This window comes from Bombyx mori, chromosome 4, assembly GCF_030269925.1.
Source record: "Bombyx mori chromosome 4, ASM3026992v2".
NCBI classification, from domain to species: Eukaryota; Metazoa; Arthropoda; class Insecta; order Lepidoptera; family Bombycidae; genus Bombyx; species Bombyx mori.
In genome coordinates, this window is record NC_085110.1 from 18277357 (window position 1) to 18290197 (window position 12841).

The 12841-nt window shown below is 37.7% G+C and overlaps 2 non-coding genes across 2 annotated transcripts; one reads left to right on the forward strand and one right to left on the reverse strand.

Moving 5' to 3' along the window:
• Nucleotides 1–4774: 4774 nt before the first annotated feature.
• Nucleotides 4775–4856, forward strand: TRNAS-AGA (transfer RNA serine (anticodon AGA)). Its single transcript has one exon. It is a non-coding gene; the product is annotated as a tRNA-Ser (tRNA).
• Nucleotides 4857–10725: 5869 nt separating this feature from the next.
• On the reverse strand, nucleotides 10726–10807 carry TRNAS-AGA (transfer RNA serine (anticodon AGA)). The gene has a single exon. It is a non-coding gene; the product is annotated as a tRNA-Ser (tRNA).
• Between the last annotated feature and the right edge of the window lie 2034 nt (nucleotides 10808–12841).

Genomic DNA, 12841 nt, shown 5'->3' on the forward strand with positions numbered 1-12841 from the left:
CGTTAGTCACGGCAGATGAACGGTTCTGAGGTCGAAGTAACAATTGACTGTCCCATTCATCGATATATTACCATATCGATGGTCCCATTCTTCAGACTGAAATAGCTCGGATAGTCAATCCTACCTGTGCGCACTTAATAATATAAACCAGTGATCGCCCAGCGGTTGAAATTCGACATTAATTAATTTAAATTACAATTTTGAACATTATTAAGATTCTATTGTCAAAGACTCTACTTTGTTAATCACAGATTTCGCAAAGACTAGACTATAGACAAATAATATTAAAGACAAATAATATTTATCTATTCTAAAATTGTCTACAAACATTAACAATAAGAGTATATATGCGTGTGTGTGTCAAATACATGATAGTGTGTGTCATGATTTTTTAGTGATTTAATGTATTTTCTATTGATAATTTAAAAAAAAAGGGTGCATGCACTTATGTACGCGCGTAAGAAGTGATACTTTATTTTTATTATTTGTATTTTAATGAATTTGAAAAAATTATTAAACAACATCCTCAAACACGCATATTGGACATCCCTTTTCTTGACATCGTATAAATTCGGTAAATCTCGGTACGGTTCGGAAAGTTCACCTGCGGCTATATTCAGACTCGCCATGTTATTGTAACTTCTGTGGTCTTATTGTAATGAGCGATGTAGTGGGCAACTTCATTCTGTTAATTTTGTGTCACGGTGCGCGCGCATCGTAAAATTTCACTCTCATAAATTTTTCATAACGTGCCTAAAGAAGTATAACTTATAAAAAAATTAGCATTCTCATTATTAATCGTTTTCCTTTCGTAAGAAATAGCGAGTAAATACTTGTACTATTGTTTTTTTGGTAAAAAAGCTTATGACATATTGTGAAGAGAGAAATCCAGTAACCACTTAACACCAGGTGGGCTGTGAGCTCGTCCACTCATCTAAGCAATAAAAATAAAAAAAATAAAAAAAATTAACAATCTTAGTATTTATTTTTGTCGTCGTGGTCTAAAGGATAAGACGTCCGGTGGATTCGTATTGAGCGATGCACCGGTGTTCGAATTTCAGGCGGGTATCAATTTTTCTAATGAAATACGTATTCCACAAATGTTCACGATTGACTTCTACGGTGAAGGAAAAACATCGTGTAGTAAAAACCAAACCCGCAAAATTATAATTTGCGTAATTACTGGTGGTAGGGTCTCTTGTGAGTCTGCGCGGGTAGGTACCACCACCCTACCTATTTCTGCCGTGAAGCAGTAATGCGTTTCGGTTTGAAGGGTGGGGCAGCCGTTGTGACTATACTGAGACCTTAGAACTATATCTCAAGGTGTGTGGCGCATTTATGTTGTACATATCTATGGGCTCCAGTAACCACTTAATACCAGGTAAGCTGTGAGCTCGTCAACCGAGGTAAGCAATAAATAAATATATTCGAAGTCACCATTTCTATTAAGCGTCGTTGCAATACGAAACGCAGATAACGTGTAATATATTAGTTGGCGAGTGAGTTGTACGGATCGGTCGGAAGGCGGGGCCGCGTAATAGCTGTAGATGGAACGATAGGGTCGCGATCCGGCACGCTATCGTGGCGATCGTGGCGATCGTGTGCACCTTTATTGTGCTTTTCGTCGTATTCTCTACAGTCTTGGAACGAGCCTATCAATTTTATGTATACGATTGCCTATGTTGTAAACTGAAAATTATGATGACGTATCTTTTTTTTCCCCCTACCTATGTGATAGCCTTAAGAGGTTAGGTAATAGCGTTACCCTAGCGTGTAGGTGAGTTCTCGGTGCTCAAACCGGAGGTGTTGCTAACTCGCAGAATCTAACACCGGATCGGAAACGTGACCCACTGAGAAGATCCGGCGAGAAACTTATGACTTATCGGTAGTAGCGTCAAGGTTAATTTAAAACTGAAATAATTAAGCATAGAAGTTAATTACAGAAATAAATAGGGTTGACACTTTTCTTATTTAAAGTGGTGTTTGAAGTTGTTCGTTATGTTGTCAGACCAGATCCTACAGCTGCAAGTGGCCTTGGATCATTATTTCCCTGCCAACACACTACTAGTTGGTTCTCTCCACTTCGGTTTGCGGCTATTTAACCGCCGTAGTTTTGGGCGTCCGCTTCATCTATGGCCATCAGGGGTGCCCTAAAGTACTCATACTTTAATTGGATTTCCCGACAATGTCATAAACCTAAGCAATCGTGTGTTCCAGTTTGAAGAAAATGGATTTAGTAGTGAATAACAGTAAATGGAAAATTTAGCTAAATAGAGAATCGTTTCTTTCCTAAGATGTCAGATACGCACAGTTTCTGTAGACAATTCGACTTGGTCTATGGAAGTCAAACATCTGCGCAGTGGAAGATTTAAATTTATATTAGTTTTACTGGTGGTAGGACGTCTTGTGAGTCCGCACGGGTAGGTATCACCACCCTGCCTATTTCTGCCGGGAAGCAGTAACGCGTTTCGGTTTGAAGGGTGGGGTAGCAGTTGTACTGTAAATACTGAGAACTTAGAACTGATATCTTAAGGTAGGTTGCGGCATTTAGGTTGTAGATAGATGTCTATGGACTCCGGTAACCACTTAAAACCGGGTGGGCCGTGAGCTCGTCCACTCACCTAAGCAATAAATAAAATAAAAATCAGTACCCGTGTCGATTTTCATTAATGTAGTATTACATGGTACAGGGTCCATAGGCAGGTTGCGATATTATTTGCCATGGTCAAGATGGGTTATGGCGTTCACCTTATAATGTGGACATCACTTAAGATCTGATGAATCGTGATCCGTCTACAATAGATTAGCTTAGGAAGCATCAACTATCTTCTAGGGAACATCTTCATGAACGGAAATGAAAATTAATCGAGATAATTTAGCTGGAGGATGTTACAGCTTCACGCGTTGAGTTAACTTTTACCGAGCGAGCTCGGATATGTAATGCTCGATTCGTTATTGTCACGTAACAGCCATAAAAACAGGAAAAAAAAGGTATTGTATTCAAGAAGGAGACATTCTGGTCATAATTTTGCTTCTTTTAATTTGATTCTGAACGATAATCGTAATTTAAAAGAGACGTTATAACGAAATCCTGTTAGGAAGGGAAATTATAAGTTGCCCCCGGAAAATATGTTTCTCGGGTAAAATTTGCGTGAGAGGTGTTTATGTGTTATTATATTATTGTAACTATACTTGAGACCTTAGAACTTATATCTCAAGGTGGGTGGTGCATTTACGTCGTAGATCTCTATGGGCTCCAGTAACCACTTAATACCAGGTGGGCTGTGAGCTCATTCACCCATCTAAGCAATTTTTTTTTATATATTTATGATTGTTCATAACTCATATATTTATGACTCATTGTTTTTGAGTTTGTTTGGTTAGTTTTTAATAAATTACTAAACTTATTTACGTTCGTTTTTAATGCATTATGTTATCAAAGGTTTAAGGGTTTAATTGTGTGTTCAAAGGAAGCTTTGTAACGACCGGCTTGTGCGGCACGTGGCTTTTGGAATGAAAAGTCTTAATTCGCTTTCGTATTTTGATTTCATCTTTTTTTTAATTTTTATTTTTTCGAGGAACTATAGAAGATGACGTAGATACAATATCTCCCATCGAAGCAGTATAGCTCGGTAGACTGACAGTCCGAATGTCAATAACATTCGAACTGTTGTATTCTGAACTTGTGTACACTTAATAACTCGTATCTTGAAAATGTCAATAGTGCGATTCAAGCTTCGAGCAAATTAGTTTTATTGTATGATACACAGCCGTCCCGTGAACTTTTAGATTTGAAACACAAGAAGGCTTAGCTTTCGAAAGAAATTAAAAGTTCACTTCATTGAGTGTACATACATTGCGAACAAGTAGAGCACTTATGAACTTATGTACATCATGTTCCTAGCCTGCCTATGTCCATGAGGAACAGTAACCACTTACTGTTAAGTTAGCCGTGCGCTTGTTTAGTAGCGGAGGGTTATTAGAATAGGTCGAAAAAAAAGGAGAAAATAAGGAACTTTCTTTGTTTCTTCGCATCATTTTCGATCTGACATTGAATACCGTGATAGTATTCAACTTGGGAGTAAGTAGTAACCCTCCTCTTCTTTTCATTGTTTTCTTCGTGATAATTGCTTCGTTTCCCGAATGAGACAATGTACTGAATAATGCGACCAACATGCGACATAGCTGGTATGAAAGAGTCAAATTACTCAAAATCCGACTTGATGTAACAAATAACGAATAAACAAGCGTACCGACGCTTTAGCTTGATACGTAATTGAAATGGAGACTAGAAGACGGCAATTCTATAATCCTTGAGCTATAACTACTTCACCATCATAGCTGTTTTGTTATCTAAGTCACTTTACAATTGTTATTGCGAACACGTAATAGTATTTACTTGTCGGAATATGTACCTTAAATAATTACGTCGTAAAATTTGGAAGAAATCTACGGTTACTAGATCTGAAACTAGTTGGGTCGTGATTTCCAATTATTTACGAAATTCCATAAAAGTTATCAATGCAAATTTGTTTGTTTGTTTGTAAATAGGCTGTTAATTAGACATCATGCAATTTTGCATACACGCCGTCGGGATACTTTTCATTCAGAAAAATTACTCTAAGAGGATATGAGTTTTCTCTATTAATGCGAATGAAATTCCGTGTAAAAGCTACTAATAATGAAACAAAACTTATCAGTTATGATTAAGTTTTAAGCTTTCTGAAATAGATAGTAACCTTATTGATAGCAACTTTCGAAACAGTTGTTCAGAGCAGTCGTGGCCGAGCGGTTAAGGCGTCTGACTAGAAATCAGATTCCCTCTGGGAGCGTAGGTTCGAATCCTACCGACTGCGTTAACAGTTTTCTACTGCTTTTTGGAGAATAATAAATTCAAGTTTAATTTTTTGAACTTTTTATCAGGCCTTTCAATCAATAAAATACTTCAATATTTATGTCGTTTATGAGCAATTGTACATTAATGATGCGTGTAGTACAAACTGAATACAATTATTGTTTTGGGGTATGAGGACACGGATCGACTTGCTAATCATAAACTTATTTATAATAAACACGATGGCCTTGGCGTCGCGGTTGTCTAGGAAATAGAGACAATCACCATCGATGCGGTTACCCACTGATTTTCTCGCCGAATCTTCTCGGTGCCTCGCGATTCCGATCCGGTAGTAGGTTCAGCGAAGCACTGCTCTTGCTAGGGCTAGTGTCCGCTATTCTCTAAGGTTGAGCCCGTGAGCTCAATTACCGGTCCGCGCGAAGTTGGAATAGCCCCGCTTTCAATGATTAGGTAGAAAAAAAAATGTGTGGTGTCGTGGGACACCGGATAGGAACGAAGTTCCTTATTATAAAAATATTAATTTAAAGTTCTATTCGAGGTATAAACTTCATTTACGGTTGCTTGCATAAGAGTTAGTGTATTGCGCAAACGAACGCTCTGAGATCGTGGTCAATGAATAATAAAAAAATGTTATTTTTAGTACGTTATTACAAAGTTAAGTCGTACACCGTGTGCATTACTAATAAAAATCTTACGTTACGGACGTTTTTCCCGGTTAGGGTACCGTATCGTCCCATAAGGAACTTCGTTCCAAAAAAGAACATGCGGTGTTCAGTTTTCGTACTAAATGTTATATAGTGTACTTAATGACATCAGATCTTTATCTGAACCAATTACGAGTAAGATGGAAGTTAAATAGTAATAATGTGTACCGGGACGGTAACTGCTGCAGAGAGCTCGTAAATAAAGTGAATAGGCCAGTTAGCGGGCCCAGTATCAAACGGCGCTTAGTGGTGTGGCCACGAGATTGGTGAGTCATTGTTTCAACATATTATTTAACAATTACAAGCTATTCTGGTATAACGGGTAAGATGCTCAATGTACTTGTATCAAGTGAAGTGAACTAGTAAAATAAATACATAGCTGGCACGTGTTCACGAATGACGTCGCATTTTATTGAAACGGTAAATACGTAAGCTTAAATAAGTAATTAAAATACTTTCTGATGATATGCATGGTAATAACAAAAGCCACAGTATAACTAACTCGCTGGTATGATACGACTGATCACTGCGTCAAAAGCTTTTGCAAATTTGTTGTCCAAATAATGTATGTACCTATATGTAGCTAAAATATGATAGACTATAAATGAGACTGAAAGTAGGTTAATGTACTTCACATTTGACGAATCATAGTGTACATTATTCACGTGCAGAGTTTCTCGTGGCCCAACATAAGTAGTATCCTTTATTTAGTATTTGTATTTATTATTATTGTTTCAGTTTGAGCATTGTGTCGGAAGATTTAAGGTATCGTTTGATTCCCGTGCCTTCTTCAAACGTAACTGATCCTATTCACTTACCTAAATTAGAAAATACAATTTGTATTTAAATAAAGAATCCTTTGTGAGCATTTGAAAGGTTTTAATTAGGCTTGGCTCCTTGATCTACTGAATGTGCTTTCAACGTTTTCTGTCTAAATCGTTTGACCTGTTTAAATACACTAAAAATATTGCCATCATACTTTATTTCCTATCTATGCTGATAGCCTTGAGAGGCTATTTCAGCTTCTTCTTGACGTGTAGGTGAGCTCACGGGGCTCAAACCGGGAGTGTTGATAGCACTGGCCTTAGTAAAAGCAGAACCGCAGAATCTACCACCGGATCGTTTTGAGCGGTAATGCGTGGATATCTGGTAAGAGAGGTCGCAGATCCAGTGACAATCTCAATCTATAAGTCGGAATGTACTGTCGCAACGCGGCAAAACAACCAGTATCCTTTCTTAATTAAGTTGAACGACAGATAAAACTAATTAACGCTGAGCTATGTAATAGTGAGATCGTGAATTGTAAGCGTTTCGAGTCTGAGCGCAACTTTGCTTTATTTTAATGAAAATACAACGTTTTACAACTATGGCTGAACTATTCTGTATGAGAAAACGGTATGGCATGTTTAAGTACATCTCAATCTCAAATTAATTTTTGGTTCTTTAGATTGGAGAATGAGTGCATAGGTCAGTTCAAAAAGTATACAAGTCAACACCCCCAAAATATTTCTAAATCCTAGAAATGACTCAAACGAATTCTTCGTATAGAGTGAGTTTAAATATGTGAAGCATGTATTTAATAAATAAGTGTTTATGAAGGAGTTCCATGATGAAATAATACAACATCCAGTAGTGAAAACCAACTTCGGAATTAAACAAATTGTAACCATTATTGTAGACATGAGCAGATGGCAGTGCCCGTGAGCTCCTGTATCTCATTCACACCAAGCGTTTTCGAAGTCGTAAATTCAGTGGGCTGTGTCTATGGGTAGTTTACGAGCCCTTCGTCGCAAGCAACGGGTTCGATGAGGACGGTGACCGGTGCTTGAGGTACCTAAAAGCACCGTTAATGTTAGTATAACAATATGTAGGCTATATGCTTGCACGCCCCCTAGGTGTGGAAACTTCATATATGAGATTCAGCCCCCTGTCTAAAAAAAGTTTTTGTTTTATGTCTAAGCTTTACTTTCTTTGTAACAGAAGGTATTTCAAAGTTATGTGATGCATTGAAAGGTTTTTCACCTGGTGGTGCGTGGCTACCGTCGCCCATGGACCTCAGCAACGCCAGAGGCAGAGCTAAGACGCTGCCTACCTAGCTACGTGTATATCGTACATACTTCATAGTATAGTTTTACTCGCAAAAAAATATTTTTAAAACTTACGATACTGTTCATGTATGACATATTAATTTACACAAAGTATATGAAGAGTTGCAATTAGCGTCCGCACGTAATGGCAGTTGCTTTGTTCGCGACAATACCGCGACAACTTTACCTTACGCTCAAACGGGCTCGCCTCTTGTTTTATGGTTATTAAAATTTGTTGTCCTTTTATTGTGTTGTATAAGTTTGATTTTACTGTTTCCAGAATCTCGAGATACTAATATTGATTGGAAGCCGTGAAGGATAGAGACGCGGAGTTCACGGCTCTTTATCATGTCCTTAATGTCCAAAAAGAAGTGGAAAGCGGTACGGTGTGCAAAAGAAACGGATGGGGCTCATCATAGTGCTCAGCTTGAGCTGATCACTGGACGCGGATTCTTAGTCATCAATGTGCTTTAGGACAAATTCTTAGTACTTTTCATCTTCTTTCGAATAATAGTCGAATAACGACTGTTGTATTATTTAAAATTCAATGTCATGTGTCAAGGCGAGTGGCCGTATTAAAAGCGTAATTACTACGAGCGCCGTTAACCACTTAACACCAGGTGGGTCATGAGCACGTTTGCTGAGCGAAAGCTTTATTTTTATCGGAAGCCTTGTTATAAAACTTTGTTTTCGTTTCTTTTTTTCATCTTCATGATAAATTTATATTTAGCTACAGGATGTTTTTCATTTAACTTCAACTACAATTTTCTATATTGGACTGGCTACCTTGAATGGTGATGGTATAGCGTGTTGCGCCCACACGAGGTGACCTATCTATTTCTGCCGAGAAGCAAATCACCCATTCCAGTTCAAGGGCTCGGAAAGCCGTTATTCCTTCGGCCTAATGTCTCAATCACTTTGTGGTATCTACGGGCCACGGTAACCGGCTGACATGAGGGCGACATGGGCTTCTATATCTGCGCTAGTGAGATTATATAATTTTTGTAATATATTACTTAGGCCTTTTACATGTTAAATATTTTTTACATCCAACAGCCGAGGCATTTTTAATAAAAGGCTCTGCTTTGACTCAGTCATGTGACTTTAACCTGAATTGAAATTGCCTTTCAGAGAACCAGTCAACTTTAATTTATACACGTTAATAATTTTTTTATTAAAATAGTTGCCCTTTTGTGGCCTGGCTCTGCTGATGTCCATGGCTACAAGCTTTATATATCTAATAGGTAAAGATCAAATAATCACATAGTATTTTCTTTTTTGTTTGACGACAGATTTTTTTTTACCCGACTGCCGAAAGAGAGTAATGTTTTTCGAGGCTATTGTTACGCGCTGTGGTTCGAGATAAATAAAAATGTTCCAACAAAGTACAACTTAATACTGTATTAGCACTTAGAACACTTCACAAACACTTTAAAATTCTCTATTCGCTGCTTCCGCTTCGCTTCAAGTGATCCGTTCGCTGTTTCGCTACGAGTAGTTCCGATTACTAACTGACTGCGTGCCATCTTTGCAACGCTTTTATAGTCCATACGATATTTCTAGAATCGTCGAGAACATTCCTCACAAGCCGAGTACCTTCGATGTGTGTTTTCGCTATTTGACGATAGATGGCGTTGTACTTCTCGAGCGTTCTAGATGTTACTAGATCCTTCGATATTCGTTCGACTATAGATTGGCGATAGTTGGCGTTACTCTTACCGGCATAACAGTATGTTTATGTCTATGGTATCGTCGAAAAATCTAAGTGATTTAAACGTTCTAGTTGGCAACAATTTCACTAGCGTTCATATTATAATTAGAATATGTAAGAAGTACACTTCCTTTAACGAAACCTTTTCCTCGCTTCCGCTTTTTGAAAATCAGTTCGAATTCATGTAGAATATCAATAAAACAGCGGTGACAGAGATGAAGAAATATGAATATAAAATAGATTTTAAATGTTGTTTCTTTGTTTTAAATATTGAAGTCATATTTAAAAGTATATCAATAAGTACAATTAGGAGCTCATAGATTTTCTAGAGAAGGTAGATATTATTACATTTTATCTTATTACCTTATTTCCTTAATATTTTCATTTTTCGCGTTTCAATTACATTTTTTAAAACAGTCGAGTTATTTCTTTGGATGGTATTTTGTGTTTTTGTTATTAATTTTATTGCATGTAGTCTTTTTTTTCAATGTCAAATGGCAATAAGAAATTGAGACTCATAAAATGAATCTAAGTTTTTAAGTGTCAGTTTTTAAGGTCGAATTTCAATCACTGTGTGGACAGTGAGTGGAGTTTATGTTTGGCGCCGCTGGTAGAATATCACATATTTTAATTTAATAACATTTAATTTGAAATAAATGATCTGACCATTACTTTACTCAATATGGATGCACTAAAAATGTTTTATTGTGTTATTTAATTAAAACAGGCGATCCACTTTGACAGTCTTAAGCCAAGTTAGCGTAAGATAATGATCCTCAGATCCCAAATGTAAAGATTTAACAAACTGCACCAAGGAATCAAATCCGGAAACCGTGATCCAGTAGTCACCACAGCATGAACACACCTTGAGTCGTGAGATGGAAGTCTCAATTTTATTGTACACTAGCGACCCGCCCTCGCTTCGCTTCGGAAACATTGAATTTTATTATTGATAGCTGAGTCCCGCGATGTTACCTGCGGTTATTGTCATACCGCGGGTGAAACTGCGGGGCGAAGCTAGTCTAAAAAAGTAGCCTAAGTTACTCCTTATATCATCAGCTACCTATCAGTGAAAGTCCCGTCAAAATCGGGCCAGCCGTTCCAGAGATTAGCCAGAATAAACAGACAGACAAAAATTGTAAAAAATGTTATTTTGGTGTATGTATCGTATATATATATATTCATACGCATGTAGTAAAAAGAGGCTATTTCAATATTACAAACAGACACTCCAATTTTATTTATATGTAGCATGTATATGTATAACAGCGGTTCTAAACTTTAAGCAGTTACTCATGATTTCTTTGCAGTAAAAGAAGAGAGGATAGTTGATCCGTATTGGCTCATTATATAAAAGTTATAAAAGATCGCAGTCGGTAGGATTCGAACCTACGCTCCCAGAGGGAATCTGATTTCTAGTCAGACGCCTTAACCGCTCGGCCACGACTGCTCGAGAAACTACGTTAAAAATCACGAATTGTAAAATGTTTTGACATATATAAGGTTTTGTCGGTAAATGAGCCGCATGTGACCTCTGAAATGCCACCTGCGGATTCATGTCGTCATCAGTTTGTTTATTTATTTTTAATGTTTCAATAGGTAGTGCGGTCGGCCTAGTGGAAAAGGGGCATATCAACGAACAGCTTTGTTCTGAGCCGTATTGCAAAACTAAAAACATGCGCCCAAATCGCATCATCTAATCAGCTCGCAACGCCGTTTTCAATTAAACGAAACTGCGGGTAGAAATGAGTCGCGCGCCATTACCGAAGCTGCCCACAATTACGGGCATTCCATCAAAACGGCACACTAATCAGGAACGAAAACAAACATGGAAGCCAATTACAAAATTAGCCGACCGCGAAACGGCTGCCGATTGTTTGGGCATTTTGTGAAATGTGCAAACATTCATACCCCTACCACTGTAACTTCATTCGTTTTCTAATTTTTGTCCGACTAGGATAAGTTGCCGACACGGAGAATTCTGATATTAGTAAAGTACATACAAACGACTGTTACGCCGGTAAGAGCAACGCCATCTATCGTCGAATAGCAGAAACAAATACCAAAAGAACTAGTGAAATCGAGAACGCTCGAGAAGTACAACGTCATCTATTGTTAAATGGCGGAAACGCATATCGAAAATACTCGACTTGTCGAGAATGTTCTCGATAACTCTAGGAATGTCGTATCGACTATAAAAGCGTTGCAGGGATGTCACGAAGGTAGCCAGTAATTGGATTTACTCGAAACGAAACAGCGAACGGATCACCTGAAGCGAAGCGGAAGAAGTGGATTACGAAGTGTGAAGTGTTCTGTGAGTGTTCTAAGTAATAAATACCGTTTTAATTTGTACTTCGGTAGAATTTTTATTTATTCCTAGCTCCAGCACGTAGCAGTACGTTGTTTGATGAGTCGACGAGCTTATGGACCGTCTGGTGTTAAAGAGTGATTGGATATGATAAACATGCACAGTATGAATATTAAGGTATCGATGACCCCAGAGTAAGTACATATTTTGTTACCACGTAATCTGATACATAGCAAAGCTGGCGTACCCCGACATCATTGTTTTCTAATTAATTTTCACTGAGTGCAAAGCAAAATATATTACCAATTTTTCGGATTTTTTTTATGTCTCAAATATTAGGATATTTAGAGGATGGGACATCAGTTCTTTAGGTATGTTTAAAGGGAAAGTGTTTTTCAAAACTTTTTCCATAGCATTTTAGACAATGTTTCCTTAATTATGTTTCTCTTTGAAACTCCTACATTTCGGTTTAAAACTTAATTATACTGTTTTCTAATAAAGATCGTTTCTCCCTTAAAATAAAATCGTTTTCTTTTGTTCGTGGTAGGGGGCCGCAAGCGTCGACGCGAGCACAAACACGAATACAATCAGTGATGAACAAACACGACACTCAGACGCGCACGATTCCCATTTTACACATTCAATGCACTTACGGCTCTACATTTGGTGCAGATTATATTATAAGTAGTTAGATATTCAGCAACACTAGGAATAATCTAGGTTTTAAGTTAAGCATTCATATTTTTCCCCGTATGTCGGCATTGTGGCGATATCATCGGCATATCTATTTCTGCCGCGAAGTAATCACGCCTTTTTACCAATAGCCTGGAGGGGTATTCTGCAGGATGGCCGTTATTTAAATGCAGTTGAGATTTCAACTAATCTTTTATAGGTGGATTATAACCTCAGTTGTGCCAAGAGCTTGTCCATACATTTACCTTGATAAAAAAGAATAACTGACTGTACTGTACTGAACTGAACTATAATTTGATTTGTGTTAAGTTTTATCAGGGCAAGATTTACCATAGTTTTTCACATAGTACCATCAATGTCCATGTAAGTTGTTGTGACGTAAATGATAAGACGTCCAGAATTAGTTACTACTATAGAACAGTGCGGGTGTGGAAATACCGGATTACAATACTAAACTAAGACGATTTCTACCACAACACACTC